This window comes from Aegilops tauschii, unplaced genomic scaffold (assembly GCF_002575655.3).
Source record: "Aegilops tauschii subsp. strangulata cultivar AL8/78 unplaced genomic scaffold, Aet v6.0 ptg000323l_obj, whole genome shotgun sequence".
Lineage (NCBI taxonomy): Eukaryota > Viridiplantae > Streptophyta > Magnoliopsida > Poales > Poaceae > Aegilops > Aegilops tauschii.
Window position 1 is genome coordinate 26,054 of NW_027332576.1, and position 13,917 is coordinate 39,970.

At 51.1% G+C, this 13,917-nt stretch overlaps 33 non-coding genes across 33 annotated transcripts; all 33 read right to left on the reverse strand.

The window, feature by feature from the left end:
• Window positions 1–299: 299 nt before the first annotated feature.
• LOC141028875 (5S ribosomal RNA) lies at window positions 300–418 on the reverse strand. The gene has a single exon (XR_012191072.1). It is a non-coding gene; the product is annotated as a 5S ribosomal RNA (ribosomal RNA).
• A 302-nt stretch (window positions 419–720) lies between these two features.
• LOC141028876 (5S ribosomal RNA) lies at window positions 721–839 on the reverse strand. The gene has a single exon (XR_012191073.1). It is a non-coding gene; the product is annotated as a 5S ribosomal RNA (ribosomal RNA).
• Window positions 840–1,141: 302 nt separating this feature from the next.
• LOC141028877 (5S ribosomal RNA) lies at window positions 1,142–1,260 on the reverse strand. Its single transcript, XR_012191074.1, has one exon. It is a non-coding gene; the product is annotated as a 5S ribosomal RNA (ribosomal RNA).
• Window positions 1,261–1,562: 302 nt separating this feature from the next.
• Window positions 1,563–1,681, reverse strand: LOC141028879 (5S ribosomal RNA). The gene has a single exon (XR_012191076.1). It is a non-coding gene; the product is annotated as a 5S ribosomal RNA (ribosomal RNA).
• A 302-nt stretch (window positions 1,682–1,983) lies between these two features.
• LOC141028880 (5S ribosomal RNA) lies at window positions 1,984–2,102 on the reverse strand. The gene has a single exon (XR_012191077.1). It is a non-coding gene; the product is annotated as a 5S ribosomal RNA (ribosomal RNA).
• A 302-nt stretch (window positions 2,103–2,404) lies between these two features.
• LOC141028881 (5S ribosomal RNA) lies at window positions 2,405–2,523 on the reverse strand. The gene has a single exon (XR_012191078.1). It is a non-coding gene; the product is annotated as a 5S ribosomal RNA (ribosomal RNA).
• A 302-nt stretch (window positions 2,524–2,825) lies between these two features.
• LOC141028882 (5S ribosomal RNA) lies at window positions 2,826–2,944 on the reverse strand. Its single transcript, XR_012191079.1, has one exon. It is a non-coding gene; the product is annotated as a 5S ribosomal RNA (ribosomal RNA).
• A 302-nt stretch (window positions 2,945–3,246) lies between these two features.
• Window positions 3,247–3,365, reverse strand: LOC141028883 (5S ribosomal RNA). Its single transcript, XR_012191080.1, has one exon. It is a non-coding gene; the product is annotated as a 5S ribosomal RNA (ribosomal RNA).
• Window positions 3,366–3,667: 302 nt separating this feature from the next.
• LOC141028884 (5S ribosomal RNA) lies at window positions 3,668–3,786 on the reverse strand. The gene has a single exon (XR_012191081.1). It is a non-coding gene; the product is annotated as a 5S ribosomal RNA (ribosomal RNA).
• Window positions 3,787–4,088: 302 nt separating this feature from the next.
• LOC141028885 (5S ribosomal RNA) lies at window positions 4,089–4,207 on the reverse strand. The gene has a single exon (XR_012191082.1). It is a non-coding gene; the product is annotated as a 5S ribosomal RNA (ribosomal RNA).
• Window positions 4,208–4,509: 302 nt separating this feature from the next.
• LOC141028886 (5S ribosomal RNA) lies at window positions 4,510–4,628 on the reverse strand. Its single transcript, XR_012191083.1, has one exon. It is a non-coding gene; the product is annotated as a 5S ribosomal RNA (ribosomal RNA).
• Window positions 4,629–4,930: 302 nt separating this feature from the next.
• Window positions 4,931–5,049, reverse strand: LOC141028887 (5S ribosomal RNA). Its single transcript, XR_012191084.1, has one exon. It is a non-coding gene; the product is annotated as a 5S ribosomal RNA (ribosomal RNA).
• Window positions 5,050–5,351: 302 nt separating this feature from the next.
• LOC141028888 (5S ribosomal RNA) lies at window positions 5,352–5,470 on the reverse strand. The gene has a single exon (XR_012191085.1). It is a non-coding gene; the product is annotated as a 5S ribosomal RNA (ribosomal RNA).
• Window positions 5,471–5,772: 302 nt separating this feature from the next.
• On the reverse strand, window positions 5,773–5,891 carry LOC141028890 (5S ribosomal RNA). Its single transcript, XR_012191087.1, has one exon. It is a non-coding gene; the product is annotated as a 5S ribosomal RNA (ribosomal RNA).
• Window positions 5,892–6,193: 302 nt separating this feature from the next.
• On the reverse strand, window positions 6,194–6,312 carry LOC141028891 (5S ribosomal RNA). Its single transcript, XR_012191088.1, has one exon. It is a non-coding gene; the product is annotated as a 5S ribosomal RNA (ribosomal RNA).
• A 302-nt stretch (window positions 6,313–6,614) lies between these two features.
• Window positions 6,615–6,733, reverse strand: LOC141028892 (5S ribosomal RNA). The gene has a single exon (XR_012191089.1). It is a non-coding gene; the product is annotated as a 5S ribosomal RNA (ribosomal RNA).
• Window positions 6,734–7,035: 302 nt separating this feature from the next.
• On the reverse strand, window positions 7,036–7,154 carry LOC141028893 (5S ribosomal RNA). Its single transcript, XR_012191090.1, has one exon. It is a non-coding gene; the product is annotated as a 5S ribosomal RNA (ribosomal RNA).
• Window positions 7,155–7,456: 302 nt separating this feature from the next.
• LOC141028894 (5S ribosomal RNA) lies at window positions 7,457–7,575 on the reverse strand. The gene has a single exon (XR_012191091.1). It is a non-coding gene; the product is annotated as a 5S ribosomal RNA (ribosomal RNA).
• A 302-nt stretch (window positions 7,576–7,877) lies between these two features.
• On the reverse strand, window positions 7,878–7,996 carry LOC141028895 (5S ribosomal RNA). Its single transcript, XR_012191092.1, has one exon. It is a non-coding gene; the product is annotated as a 5S ribosomal RNA (ribosomal RNA).
• Window positions 7,997–8,298: 302 nt separating this feature from the next.
• LOC141028896 (5S ribosomal RNA) lies at window positions 8,299–8,417 on the reverse strand. Its single transcript, XR_012191093.1, has one exon. It is a non-coding gene; the product is annotated as a 5S ribosomal RNA (ribosomal RNA).
• A 302-nt stretch (window positions 8,418–8,719) lies between these two features.
• LOC141028897 (5S ribosomal RNA) lies at window positions 8,720–8,838 on the reverse strand. Its single transcript, XR_012191094.1, has one exon. It is a non-coding gene; the product is annotated as a 5S ribosomal RNA (ribosomal RNA).
• Window positions 8,839–9,140: 302 nt separating this feature from the next.
• LOC141028898 (5S ribosomal RNA) lies at window positions 9,141–9,259 on the reverse strand. Its single transcript, XR_012191095.1, has one exon. It is a non-coding gene; the product is annotated as a 5S ribosomal RNA (ribosomal RNA).
• A 302-nt stretch (window positions 9,260–9,561) lies between these two features.
• On the reverse strand, window positions 9,562–9,680 carry LOC141028899 (5S ribosomal RNA). The gene has a single exon (XR_012191096.1). It is a non-coding gene; the product is annotated as a 5S ribosomal RNA (ribosomal RNA).
• Window positions 9,681–9,982: 302 nt separating this feature from the next.
• On the reverse strand, window positions 9,983–10,101 carry LOC141028901 (5S ribosomal RNA). The gene has a single exon (XR_012191098.1). It is a non-coding gene; the product is annotated as a 5S ribosomal RNA (ribosomal RNA).
• A 302-nt stretch (window positions 10,102–10,403) lies between these two features.
• Window positions 10,404–10,522, reverse strand: LOC141028902 (5S ribosomal RNA). Its single transcript, XR_012191099.1, has one exon. It is a non-coding gene; the product is annotated as a 5S ribosomal RNA (ribosomal RNA).
• A 302-nt stretch (window positions 10,523–10,824) lies between these two features.
• On the reverse strand, window positions 10,825–10,943 carry LOC141028903 (5S ribosomal RNA). The gene has a single exon (XR_012191100.1). It is a non-coding gene; the product is annotated as a 5S ribosomal RNA (ribosomal RNA).
• A 302-nt stretch (window positions 10,944–11,245) lies between these two features.
• On the reverse strand, window positions 11,246–11,364 carry LOC141028904 (5S ribosomal RNA). The gene has a single exon (XR_012191101.1). It is a non-coding gene; the product is annotated as a 5S ribosomal RNA (ribosomal RNA).
• A 303-nt stretch (window positions 11,365–11,667) lies between these two features.
• On the reverse strand, window positions 11,668–11,786 carry LOC141028905 (5S ribosomal RNA). The gene has a single exon (XR_012191102.1). It is a non-coding gene; the product is annotated as a 5S ribosomal RNA (ribosomal RNA).
• Window positions 11,787–12,088: 302 nt separating this feature from the next.
• Window positions 12,089–12,207, reverse strand: LOC141028906 (5S ribosomal RNA). The gene has a single exon (XR_012191103.1). It is a non-coding gene; the product is annotated as a 5S ribosomal RNA (ribosomal RNA).
• A 302-nt stretch (window positions 12,208–12,509) lies between these two features.
• LOC141028907 (5S ribosomal RNA) lies at window positions 12,510–12,628 on the reverse strand. The gene has a single exon (XR_012191104.1). It is a non-coding gene; the product is annotated as a 5S ribosomal RNA (ribosomal RNA).
• Window positions 12,629–12,930: 302 nt separating this feature from the next.
• Window positions 12,931–13,049, reverse strand: LOC141028908 (5S ribosomal RNA). The gene has a single exon (XR_012191105.1). It is a non-coding gene; the product is annotated as a 5S ribosomal RNA (ribosomal RNA).
• A 302-nt stretch (window positions 13,050–13,351) lies between these two features.
• On the reverse strand, window positions 13,352–13,470 carry LOC141028909 (5S ribosomal RNA). The gene has a single exon (XR_012191106.1). It is a non-coding gene; the product is annotated as a 5S ribosomal RNA (ribosomal RNA).
• Window positions 13,471–13,773: 303 nt separating this feature from the next.
• LOC141028910 (5S ribosomal RNA) lies at window positions 13,774–13,892 on the reverse strand. The gene has a single exon (XR_012191107.1). It is a non-coding gene; the product is annotated as a 5S ribosomal RNA (ribosomal RNA).
• Window positions 13,893–13,917: the final 25 nt, after the last annotated feature.

The window sequence follows — 13,917 nt, forward strand, 5'->3', positions numbered from 1 at the left end:
ATGTTACCCCCGTCTTCGTCCCTTATGCTTGCCCCTCCCAGCTCCACTGCACACACGATTGCACATTCCTTTGGCCGCTCCCGCTCAACTACGGAGACGAGTTTTACCACGGTTCAACCGCACCAGTGCCTATTTACCATGGTTTCGACCCCTTTCAGAACACGCTTGCCGCCGCTAGACGCGTGAATAATGAGCAGCGAGCTAAAACTTACCGTAAACGTGCAAAATAATAAAACGTGCTAAACATACGTCGCGCTCGTGCGTTTTGTTTTGCACGCGGTGCAAAACAAATTAAAAAGGGAATGCAACACGAGGACTTCCCAGGAGGTCACCCATCCTAGTACTACTCTCGCCCAAGCACGCTTAACTTCGGAGTTCTGATGGGATCCGGTGCTTTAGTGCTGGTATGATCGCATCCGACATGTTACCCCCGTCTTCGTCCCTTATGCTTGCCCCTCCCAGCTCCACTACACACACGATTGCACATTCCTTTGGCCGCTCCCGCTCAACTACGGAGACGAGTTTTACCACGGTTCAACCGCACCAGTGCCTATTTACCATGGTTTCGACCCCTTTCAGAACACGCTTGCCGCCGCTAGACGCGTGAATAATGAGCAGCGAGCTAAAACTTACCGTAAACGTGCAAAATAATAAAACGTGCTAAACATACGTCGCGCTCGTGCGTTTTGTTTTGCACGCGGTGCAAAACAAATTAAAAAGGGAATGCAACACGAGGACTTCCCAGGAGGTCACCCATCCTAGTACTACTCTCGCCCAAGCACGCTTAACTTCGGAGTTCTGATGGGATCCGGTGCTTTAGTGCTGGTATGATCGCATCCGACATGTTACCCCCGTCTTCGTCCCTTATGCTTGCCCCTCCCAGCTCCACTGCACACACGATTGCACATTCCTTTGGCCGCTCCCGCTCAACTACGGAGACGAGTTTTACCACGGTTCAACCGCACCAGTGCCTATTTACCATGGTTTCGACCCCTTTCAGAACACGCTTGCCGCCGCTAGACGCGTGAATAATGAGCAGCGAGCTAAAACTTACCGTAAACGTGCAAAATAATAAAACGTGCTAAACATACGTCGCGCTCGTGCGTTTTGTTTTGCACGCGGTGCAAAACAAATTAAAAAGGGAATGCAACACGAGGACTTCCCAGGAGGTCACCCATCCTAGTACTACTCTCGCCCAAGCACGCTTAACTTCGGAGTTCTGATGGGATCCGGTGCTTTAGTGCTGGTATGATCGCATCCGACATGTTACCCCCGTCTTCGTCCCTTATGCTTGCCCCTCCCAGCTCCACTGCACACACGATTGCACATTCCTTTGGCCGCTCCCGCTCAACTACGGAGACGAGTTTTACCACGGTTCAACCGCACCAGTGCCTATTTACCATGGTTTCGACCCCTTTCAGAACACGCTTGCCGCCGCTAGACGCGTGAATAATGAGCAGCGAGCTAAAACTTACCGTAAACGTGCAAAATAATAAAACGTGCTAAACATACGTCGCGCTCGTGCGTTTTGTTTTGCACGCGGTGCAAAACAAATTAAAAAGGGAATGCAACACGAGGACTTCCCAGGAGGTCACCCATCCTAGTACTACTCTCGCCCAAGCACGCTTAACTTCGGAGTTCTGATGGGATCCGGTGCTTTAGTGCTGGTATGATCGCATCCGACATGTTACCCCCGTCTTCGTCCCTTATGCTTGCCCCTCCCAGCTCCACTACACACACGATTGCACATTCCTTTGGCCGCTCCCGCTCAACTACGGAGACGAGTTTTACCACGGTTCAACCGCACCAGTGCCTATTTACCATGGTTTCGACCCCTTTCAGAACACGCTTGCCGCCGCTAGACGCGTGAATAATGAGCAGCGAGCTAAAACTTACCGTAAACGTGCAAAATAATAAAACGTGCTAAACATACGTCGCGCTCGTGCGTTTTGTTTTGCACGCGGTGCAAAACAAATTAAAAAGGGAATGCAACACGAGGACTTCCCAGGAGGTCACCCATCCTAGTACTACTCTCGCCCAAGCACGCTTAACTTCGGAGTTCTGATGGGATCCGGTGCTTTAGTGCTGGTATGATCGCATCCGACATGTTACCCCCGTCTTCGTCCCTTATGCTTGCCCCTCCCAGCTCCACTACACACACGATTGCACATTCCTTTGGCCGCTCCCGCTCAACTACGGAGACGAGTTTTACCACGGTTCAACCGCACCAGTGCCTATTTACCATGGTTTCGACCCCTTTCAGAACACGCTTGCCGCCGCTAGACGCGTGAATAATGAGCAGCGAGCTAAAACTTACCGTAAACGTGCAAAATAATAAAACGTGCTAAACATACGTCGCGCTCGTGCGTTTTGTTTTGCACGCGGTGCAAAACAAATTAAAAAGGGAATGCAACACGAGGACTTCCCAGGAGGTCACCCATCCTAGTACTACTCTCGCCCAAGCACGCTTAACTTCGGAGTTCTGATGGGATCCGGTGCTTTAGTGCTGGTATGATCGCATCCGACATGTTACCCCCGTCTTCGTCCCTTATGCTTGCCCCTCCCAGCTCCACTACACACACGATTGCACATTCCTTTGGCCGCTCCCGCTCAACTACGGAGACGAGTTTTACCACGGTTCAACCGCACCAGTGCCTATTTACCATGGTTTCGACCCCTTTCAGAACACGCTTGCCGCCGCTAGACGCGTGAATAATGAGCAGCGAGCTAAAACTTACCGTAAACGTGCAAAATAATAAAACGTGCTAAACATACGTCGCGCTCGTGCGTTTTGTTTTGCACGCGGTGCAAAACAAATTAAAAAGGGAATGCAACACGAGGACTTCCCAGGAGGTCACCCATCCTAGTACTACTCTCGCCCAAGCACGCTTAACTTCGGAGTTCTGATGGGATCCGGTGCTTTAGTGCTGGTATGATCGCATCCGACATGTTACCCCCGTCTTCGTCCCTTATGCTTGCCCCTCCCAGCTCCACTACACACACGATTGCACATTCCTTTGGCCGCTCCCGCTCAACTACGGAGACGAGTTTTACCACGGTTCAACCGCACCAGTGCCTATTTACCATGGTTTCGACCCCTTTCAGAACACGCTTGCCGCCGCTAGACGCGTGAATAATGAGCAGCGAGCTAAAACTTACCGTAAACGTGCAAAATAATAAAACGTGCTAAACATACGTCGCGCTCGTGCGTTTTGTTTTGCACGCGGTGCAAAACAAATTAAAAAGGGAATGCAACACGAGGACTTCCCAGGAGGTCACCCATCCTAGTACTACTCTCGCCCAAGCACGCTTAACTTCGGAGTTCTGATGGGATCCGGTGCTTTAGTGCTGGTATGATCGCATCCGACATGTTACCCCCGTCTTCGTCCCTTATGCTTGCCCCTCCCAGCTCCACTACACACACGATTGCACATTCCTTTGGCCGCTCCCGCTCAACTACGGAGACGAGTTTTACCACGGTTCAACCGCACCAGTGCCTATTTACCATGGTTTCGACCCCTTTCAGAACACGCTTGCCGCCGCTAGACGCGTGAATAATGAGCAGCGAGCTAAAACTTACCGTAAACGTGCAAAATAATAAAACGTGCTAAACATACGTCGCGCTCGTGCGTTTTGTTTTGCACGCGGTGCAAAACAAATTAAAAAGGGAATGCAACACGAGGACTTCCCAGGAGGTCACCCATCCTAGTACTACTCTCGCCCAAGCACGCTTAACTTCGGAGTTCTGATGGGATCCGGTGCTTTAGTGCTGGTATGATCGCATCCGACATGTTACCCCCGTCTTCGTCCCTTATGCTTGCCCCTCCCAGCTCCACTACACACACGATTGCACATTCCTTTGGCCGCTCCCGCTCAACTACGGAGACGAGTTTTACCACGGTTCAACCGCACCAGTGCCTATTTACCATGGTTTCGACCCCTTTCAGAACACGCTTGCCGCCGCTAGACGCGTGAATAATGAGCAGCGAGCTAAAACTTACCGTAAACGTGCAAAATAATAAAACGTGCTAAACATACGTCGCGCTCGTGCGTTTTGTTTTGCACGCGGTGCAAAACAAATTAAAAAGGGAATGCAACACGAGGACTTCCCAGGAGGTCACCCATCCTAGTACTACTCTCGCCCAAGCACGCTTAACTTCGGAGTTCTGATGGGATCCGGTGCTTTAGTGCTGGTATGATCGCATCCGACATGTTACCCCCGTCTTCGTCCCTTATGCTTGCCCCTCCCAGCTCCACTACACACACGATTGCACATTCCTTTGGCCGCTCCCGCTCAACTACGGAGACGAGTTTTACCACGGTTCAACCGCACCAGTGCCTATTTACCATGGTTTCGACCCCTTTCAGAACACGCTTGCCGCCGCTAGACGCGTGAATAATGAGCAGCGAGCTAAAACTTACCGTAAACGTGCAAAATAATAAAACGTGCTAAACATACGTCGCGCTCGTGCGTTTTGTTTTGCACGCGGTGCAAAACAAATTAAAAAGGGAATGCAACACGAGGACTTCCCAGGAGGTCACCCATCCTAGTACTACTCTCGCCCAAGCACGCTTAACTTCGGAGTTCTGATGGGATCCGGTGCTTTAGTGCTGGTATGATCGCATCCGACATGTTACCCCCGTCTTCGTCCCTTATGCTTGCCCCTCCCAGCTCCACTACACACACGATTGCACATTCCTTTGGCCGCTCCCGCTCAACTACGGAGACGAGTTTTACCACGGTTCAACCGCACCAGTGCCTATTTACCATGGTTTCGACCCCTTTCAGAACACGCTTGCCGCCGCTAGACGCGTGAATAATGAGCAGCGAGCTAAAACTTACCGTAAACGTGCAAAATAATAAAACGTGCTAAACATACGTCGCGCTCGTGCGTTTTGTTTTGCACGCGGTGCAAAACAAATTAAAAAGGGAATGCAACACGAGGACTTCCCAGGAGGTCACCCATCCTAGTACTACTCTCGCCCAAGCACGCTTAACTTCGGAGTTCTGATGGGATCCGGTGCTTTAGTGCTGGTATGATCGCATCCGACATGTTACCCCCGTCTTCGTCCCTTATGCTTGCCCCTCCCAGCTCCACTACACACACGATTGCACATTCCTTTGGCCGCTCCCGCTCAACTACGGAGACGAGTTTTACCACGGTTCAACCGCACCAGTGCCTATTTACCATGGTTTCGACCCCTTTCAGAACACGCTTGCCGCCGCTAGACGCGTGAATAATGAGCAGCGAGCTAAAACTTACCGTAAACGTGCAAAATAATAAAACGTGCTAAACATACGTCGCGCTCGTGCGTTTTGTTTTGCACGCGGTGCAAAACAAATTAAAAAGGGAATGCAACACGAGGACTTCCCAGGAGGTCACCCATCCTAGTACTACTCTCGCCCAAGCACGCTTAACTTCGGAGTTCTGATGGGATCCGGTGCTTTAGTGCTGGTATGATCGCATCCGACATGTTACCCCCGTCTTCGTCCCTTATGCTTGCCCCTCCCAGCTCCACTACACACACGATTGCACATTCCTTTGGCCGCTCCCGCTCAACTACGGAGACGAGTTTTACCACGGTTCAACCGCACCAGTGCCTATTTACCATGGTTTCGACCCCTTTCAGAACACGCTTGCCGCCGCTAGACGCGTGAATAATGAGCAGCGAGCTAAAACTTACCGTAAACGTGCAAAATAATAAAACGTGCTAAACATACGTCGCGCTCGTGCGTTTTGTTTTGCACGCGGTGCAAAACAAATTAAAAAGGGAATGCAACACGAGGACTTCCCAGGAGGTCACCCATCCTAGTACTACTCTCGCCCAAGCACGCTTAACTTCGGAGTTCTGATGGGATCCGGTGCTTTAGTGCTGGTATGATCGCATCCGACATGTTACCCCCGTCTTCGTCCCTTATGCTTGCCCCTCCCAGCTCCACTACACACACGATTGCACATTCCTTTGGCCGCTCCCGCTCAACTACGGAGACGAGTTTTACCACGGTTCAACCGCACCAGTGCCTATTTACCATGGTTTCGACCCCTTTCAGAACACGCTTGCCGCCGCTAGACGCGTGAATAATGAGCAGCGAGCTAAAACTTACCGTAAACGTGCAAAATAATAAAACGTGCTAAACATACGTCGCGCTCGTGCGTTTTGTTTTGCACGCGGTGCAAAACAAATTAAAAAGGGAATGCAACACGAGGACTTCCCAGGAGGTCACCCATCCTAGTACTACTCTCGCCCAAGCACGCTTAACTTCGGAGTTCTGATGGGATCCGGTGCTTTAGTGCTGGTATGATCGCATCCGACATGTTACCCCCGTCTTCGTCCCTTATGCTTGCCCCTCCCAGCTCCACTACACACACGATTGCACATTCCTTTGGCCGCTCCCGCTCAACTACGGAGACGAGTTTTACCACGGTTCAACCGCACCAGTGCCTATTTACCATGGTTTCGACCCCTTTCAGAACACGCTTGCCGCCGCTAGACGCGTGAATAATGAGCAGCGAGCTAAAACTTACCGTAAACGTGCAAAATAATAAAACGTGCTAAACATACGTCGCGCTCGTGCGTTTTGTTTTGCACGCGGTGCAAAACAAATTAAAAAGGGAATGCAACACGAGGACTTCCCAGGAGGTCACCCATCCTAGTACTACTCTCGCCCAAGCACGCTTAACTTCGGAGTTCTGATGGGATCCGGTGCTTTAGTGCTGGTATGATCGCATCCGACATGTTACCCCCGTCTTCGTCCCTTATGCTTGCCCCTCCCAGCTCCACTACACACACGATTGCACATTCCTTTGGCCGCTCCCGCTCAACTACGGAGACGAGTTTTACCACGGTTCAACCGCACCAGTGCCTATTTACCATGGTTTCGACCCCTTTCAGAACACGCTTGCCGCCGCTAGACGCGTGAATAATGAGCAGCGAGCTAAAACTTACCGTAAACGTGCAAAATAATAAAACGTGCTAAACATACGTCGCGCTCGTGCGTTTTGTTTTGCACGCGGTGCAAAACAAATTAAAAAGGGAATGCAACACGAGGACTTCCCAGGAGGTCACCCATCCTAGTACTACTCTCGCCCAAGCACGCTTAACTTCGGAGTTCTGATGGGATCCGGTGCTTTAGTGCTGGTATGATCGCATCCGACATGTTACCCCCGTCTTCGTCCCTTATGCTTGCCCCTCCCAGCTCCACTACACACACGATTGCACATTCCTTTGGCCGCTCCCGCTCAACTACGGAGACGAGTTTTACCACGGTTCAACCGCACCAGTGCCTATTTACCATGGTTTCGACCCCTTTCAGAACACGCTTGCCGCCGCTAGACGCGTGAATAATGAGCAGCGAGCTAAAACTTACCGTAAACGTGCAAAATAATAAAACGTGCTAAACATACGTCGCGCTCGTGCGTTTTGTTTTGCACGCGGTGCAAAACAAATTAAAAAGGGAATGCAACACGAGGACTTCCCAGGAGGTCACCCATCCTAGTACTACTCTCGCCCAAGCACGCTTAACTTCGGAGTTCTGATGGGATCCGGTGCTTTAGTGCTGGTATGATCGCATCCGACATGTTACCCCCGTCTTCGTCCCTTATGCTTGCCCCTCCCAGCTCCACTACACACACGATTGCACATTCCTTTGGCCGCTCCCGCTCAACTACGGAGACGAGTTTTACCACGGTTCAACCGCACCAGTGCCTATTTACCATGGTTTCGACCCCTTTCAGAACACGCTTGCCGCCGCTAGACGCGTGAATAATGAGCAGCGAGCTAAAACTTACCGTAAACGTGCAAAATAATAAAACGTGCTAAACATACGTCGCGCTCGTGCGTTTTGTTTTGCACGCGGTGCAAAACAAATTAAAAAGGGAATGCAACACGAGGACTTCCCAGGAGGTCACCCATCCTAGTACTACTCTCGCCCAAGCACGCTTAACTTCGGAGTTCTGATGGGATCCGGTGCTTTAGTGCTGGTATGATCGCATCCGACATGTTACCCCCGTCTTCGTCCCTTATGCTTGCCCCTCCCAGCTCCACTACACACACGATTGCACATTCCTTTGGCCGCTCCCGCTCAACTACGGAGACGAGTTTTACCACGGTTCAACCGCACCAGTGCCTATTTACCATGGTTTCGACCCCTTTCAGAACACGCTTGCCGCCGCTAGACGCGTGAATAATGAGCAGCGAGCTAAAACTTACCGTAAACGTGCAAAATAATAAAACGTGCTAAACATACGTCGCGCTCGTGCGTTTTGTTTTGCACGCGGTGCAAAACAAATTAAAAAGGGAATGCAACACGAGGACTTCCCAGGAGGTCACCCATCCTAGTACTACTCTCGCCCAAGCACGCTTAACTTCGGAGTTCTGATGGGATCCGGTGCTTTAGTGCTGGTATGATCGCATCCGACATGTTACCCCCGTCTTCGTCCCTTATGCTTGCCCCTCCCAGCTCCACTACACACACGATTGCACATTCCTTTGGCCGCTCCCGCTCAACTACGGAGACGAGTTTTACCACGGTTCAACCGCACCAGTGCCTATTTACCATGGTTTCGACCCCTTTCAGAACACGCTTGCCGCCGCTAGACGCGTGAATAATGAGCAGCGAGCTAAAACTTACCGTAAACGTGCAAAATAATAAAACGTGCTAAACATACGTCGCGCTCGTGCGTTTTGTTTTGCACGCGGTGCAAAACAAATTAAAAAGGGAATGCAACACGAGGACTTCCCAGGAGGTCACCCATCCTAGTACTACTCTCGCCCAAGCACGCTTAACTTCGGAGTTCTGATGGGATCCGGTGCTTTAGTGCTGGTATGATCGCATCCGACATGTTACCCCCGTCTTCGTCCCTTATGCTTGCCCCTCCCAGCTCCACTACACACACGATTGCACATTCCTTTGGCCGCTCCCGCTCAACTACGGAGACGAGTTTTACCACGGTTCAACCGCACCAGTGCCTATTTACCATGGTTTCGACCCCTTTCAGAACACGCTTGCCGCCGCTAGACGCGTGAATAATGAGCAGCGAGCTAAAACTTACCGTAAACGTGCAAAATAATAAAACGTGCTAAACATACGTCGCGCTCGTGCGTTTTGTTTTGCACGCGGTGCAAAACAAATTAAAAAGGGAATGCAACACGAGGACTTCCCAGGAGGTCACCCATCCTAGTACTACTCTCGCCCAAGCACGCTTAACTTCGGAGTTCTGATGGGATCCGGTGCTTTAGTGCTGGTATGATCGCATCCGACATGTTACCCCCGTCTTCGTCCCTTATGCTTGCCCCTCCCAGCTCCACTACACACACGATTGCACATTCCTTTGGCCGCTCCCGCTCAACTACGGAGACGAGTTTTACCACGGTTCAACCGCACCAGTGCCTATTTACCATGGTTTCGACCCCTTTCAGAACACGCTTGCCGCCGCTAGACGCGTGAATAATGAGCAGCGAGCTAAAACTTACCGTAAACGTGCAAAATAATAAAACGTGCTAAACATACGTCGCGCTCGTGCGTTTTGTTTTGCACGCGGTGCAAAACAAATTAAAAAGGGAATGCAACACGAGGACTTCCCAGGAGGTCACCCATCCTAGTACTACTCTCGCCCAAGCACGCTTAACTTCGGAGTTCTGATGGGATCCGGTGCTTTAGTGCTGGTATGATCGCATCCGACATGTTACCCCCGTCTTCGTCCCTTATGCTTGCCCCTCCCAGCTCCACTACACACACGATTGCACATTCCTTTGGCCGCTCCCGCTCAACTACGGAGACGAGTTTTACCACGGTTCAACCGCACCAGTGCCTATTTACCATGGTTTCGACCCCTTTCAGAACACGCTTGCCGCCGCTAGACGCGTGAATAATGAGCAGCGAGCTAAAACTTACCGTAAACGTGCAAAATAATAAAACGTGCTAAACATACGTCGCGCTCGTGCGTTTTGTTTTGCACGCGGTGCAAAACAAATTAAAAAGGGAATGCAACACGAGGACTTCCCAGGAGGTCACCCATCCTAGTACTACTCTCGCCCAAGCACGCTTAACTTCGGAGTTCTGATGGGATCCGGTGCTTTAGTGCTGGTATGATCGCATCCGACATGTTACCCCCGTCTTCGTCCCTTATGCTTGCCCCTCCCAGCTCCACTACACACACGATTGCACATTCCTTTGGCCGCTCCCGCTCAACTACGGAGACGAGTTTTACCACGGTTCAACCGCACCAGTGCCTATTTACCATGGTTTCGACCCCTTTCAGAACACGCTTGCCGCCGCTAGACGCGTGAATAATGAGCAGCGAGCTAAAACTTACCGTAAACGTGCAAAATAATAAAACGTGCTAAACATACGTCGCGCTCGTGCGTTTTGTTTTGCACGCGGTGCAAAACAAATTAAAAAGGGAATGCAACACGAGGACTTCCCAGGAGGTCACCCATCCTAGTACTACTCTCGCCCAAGCACGCTTAACTTCGGAGTTCTGATGGGATCCGGTGCTTTAGTGCTGGTATGATCGCATCCGACATGTTACCCCCGTCTTCGTCCCTTATGCTTGCCCCTCCCAGCTCCACTACACACACGATTGCACATTCCTTTGGCCGCTCCCGCTCAACTACGGAGACGAGTTTTACCACGGTTCAACCGCACCAGTGCCTATTTACCATGGTTTCGACCCCTTTCAGAACACGCTTGCCGCCGCTAGACGCGTGAATAATGAGCAGCGAGCTAAAACTTACCGTAAACGTGCAAAATAATAAAACGTGCTAAACATACGTCGCGCTCGTGCGTTTTGTTTTGCACGCGGTGCAAAACAAATTAAAAAGGGAATGCAACACGAGGACTTCCCAGGAGGTCACCCATCCTAGTACTACTCTCGCCCAAGCACGCTTAACTTCGGAGTTCTGATGGGATCCGGTGCTTTAGTGCTGGTATGATCGCATCCGACATGTTACCCCCGTCTTCGTCCCTTATGCTTGCCCCTCCCAGCTCCACTACACACACGATTGCACATTCCTTTGGCCGCTCCCGCTCAACTACGGAGACGAGTTTTACCACGGTTCAACCGCACCAGTGCCTATTTACCATGGTTTCGACCCCTTTCAGAACACGCTTGCCGCCGCTAGACGCGTGAATAATGAGCAGCGAGCTAAAACTTACCGTAAACGTGCAAAATAATAAAACGTGCTAAACATACGTCGCGCTCGTGCGTTTTGTTTTGCACGCGGTGCAAAACAAATTAAAAAGGGAATGCAACACGAGGACTTCCCAGGAGGTCACCCATCCTAGTACTACTCTCGCCCAAGCACGCTTAACTTCGGAGTTCTGATGGGATCCGGTGCTTTAGTGCTGGTATGATCGCATCCGACATGTTACCCCCCGTCTTCGTCCCTTATGCTTGCCCCTCCCAGCTCCACTACACACACGATTGCACATTCCTTTGGCCGCTCCCGCTCAACTACGGAGACGAGTTTTACCACGGTTCAACCGCACCAGTGCCTATTTACCATGGTTTCGACCCCTTTCAGAACACGCTTGCCGCCGCTAGACGCGTGAATAATGAGCAGCGAGCTAAAACTTACCGTAAACGTGCAAAATAATAAAACGTGCTAAACATACGTCGCGCTCGTGCGTTTTGTTTTGCACGCGGTGCAAAACAAATTAAAAAGGGAATGCAACACGAGGACTTCCCAGGAGGTCACCCATCCTAGTACTACTCTCGCCCAAGCACGCTTAACTTCGGAGTTCTGATGGGATCCGGTGCTTTAGTGCTGGTATGATCGCATCCGACATGTTACCCCCGTCTTCGTCCCTTATGCTTGCCCCTCCCAGCTCCACTACACACACGATTGCACATTCCTTTGGCCGCTCCCGCTCAACTACGGAGACGAGTTTTACCACGGTTCAACCGCACCAGTGCCTATTTACCATGGTTTCGACCCCTTTCAGAACACGCTTGCCGCCGCTAGACGCGTGAATAATGAGCAGCGAGCTAAAACTTACCGTAAACGTGCAAAATAATAAAACGTGCTAAACATACGTCGCGCTCGTGCGTTTTGTTTTGCACGCGGTGCAAAACAAATTAAAAAGGGAATGCAACACGAGGACTTCCCAGGAGGTCACCCATCCTAGTACTACTCTCGCCCAAGCACGCTTAACTTCGGAGTTCTGATGGGATCCGGTGCTTTAGTGCTGGTATGATCGCATCCGACATGTTACCCCCGTCTTCGTCCCTTATGCTTGCCCCTCCCAGCTCCACTACACACACGATTGCACATTCCTTTGGCCGCTCCCGCTCAACTACGGAGACGAGTTTTACCACGGTTCAACCGCACCAGTGCCTATTTACCATGGTTTCGACCCCTTTCAGAACACGCTTGCCGCCGCTAGACGCGTGAATAATGAGCAGCGAGCTAAAACTTACCGTAAACGTGCAAAATAATAAAACGTGCTAAACATACGTCGCGCTCGTGCGTTTTGTTTTGCACGCGGTGCAAAACAAATTAAAAAGGGAATGCAACACGAGGACTTCCCAGGAGGTCACCCATCCTAGTACTACTCTCGCCCAAGCACGCTTAACTTCGGAGTTCTGATGGGATCCGGTGCTTTAGTGCTGGTATGATCGCATCCGACATGTTACCCCCGTCTTCGTCCCTTATGCTTGCCCCTCCCAGCTCCACTACACACACGATTGCACATTCCTTTGGCCGCTCCCGCTCAACTACGGAGACGAGTTTTACCACGGTTCAACCGCACCAGTGCCTATTTACCATGGTTTCGACCCCTTTCAGAACACGCTTGCCGCCGCTAGACGCGTGAATAATGAGCAGCGAGCTAAAACTTACCGTAAACGTGCAAAATAATAAAACGTGCTAAACATACGTCGCGCTCGTGCGTTTTGTTTTGCACGCGGTGCAAAACAAATTAAAAAGGGAATGCAACACGAGGACTTCCCAGGAGGTCACCCATCCTAGTACTACTCTCGCCCAAGCACGCTTAACTTCGGAGTTCTGATGGGATCCGGTGCTTTAGTGCTGGTATGATCGCATCCGACATGTTACCCCCGTCTTCGTCCCTTATGCTTGCCCCTCCCAGCTCCACTACACACACGATTGCACATTCCTTTGGCCGCTCCCGCTCAACTACGGAGACGAGTTTTACCACGGTTCAACCGCACCAGTGCCTATTTACCATGGTTTCGACCCCTTTCAGAACACGCTTGCCGCCGCTAGACGCGTGAATAATGAGCAGCGAGCTAAAACTTACCGTAAACGTGCAAAATAATAAAACGTGCTAAACATACGTCGCGCTCGTGCGTTTTGTTTTGCACGCGGTGCAAAACAAATTAAAAAGGGAATGCAACACGAGGACTTCCCAGGAGGTCACCCATCCTAGTACTACTCTCGCCCAAGCACGCTTAACTTCGGAGTTCTGATGGGATCCGGTGCTTTAGTGCTGGTATGATCGCATCCGACATGTTACCCCCCGTCTTCGTCCCTTATGCTTGCCCCTCCCAGCTCCACTACACACACGATTGCACATTCCTTTGGCCGCTCCCGCTCAACTACGGAGACGAGTTTTACCACGGTTCAACCGCACCAGTGCCTATTTACCATGGTTTCGACCCCTTTCAGAACACGCTTGCCGCCGCTAGACGCGTGAATAATGAGCAGCGAGCTAAAACTTACCGTAAACGTGCAAAATAATAAAACGTGCTAAACATACGTCGCGCTCGTGCGTTTTGTTTTGCACGCGGTGCAAAACAAATTAAAAAGGGAATGCAACACGAGGACTTCCCAGGAGGTCACCCATCCTAGTACTACTCTCGCCCAAGCACGCTTAACTTCGGAGTTCTGATGGGATCCGGTGCTTTAGTGCTGGTATGATCGCATCCGACATGTTACCCCCCGTCTTCGTCC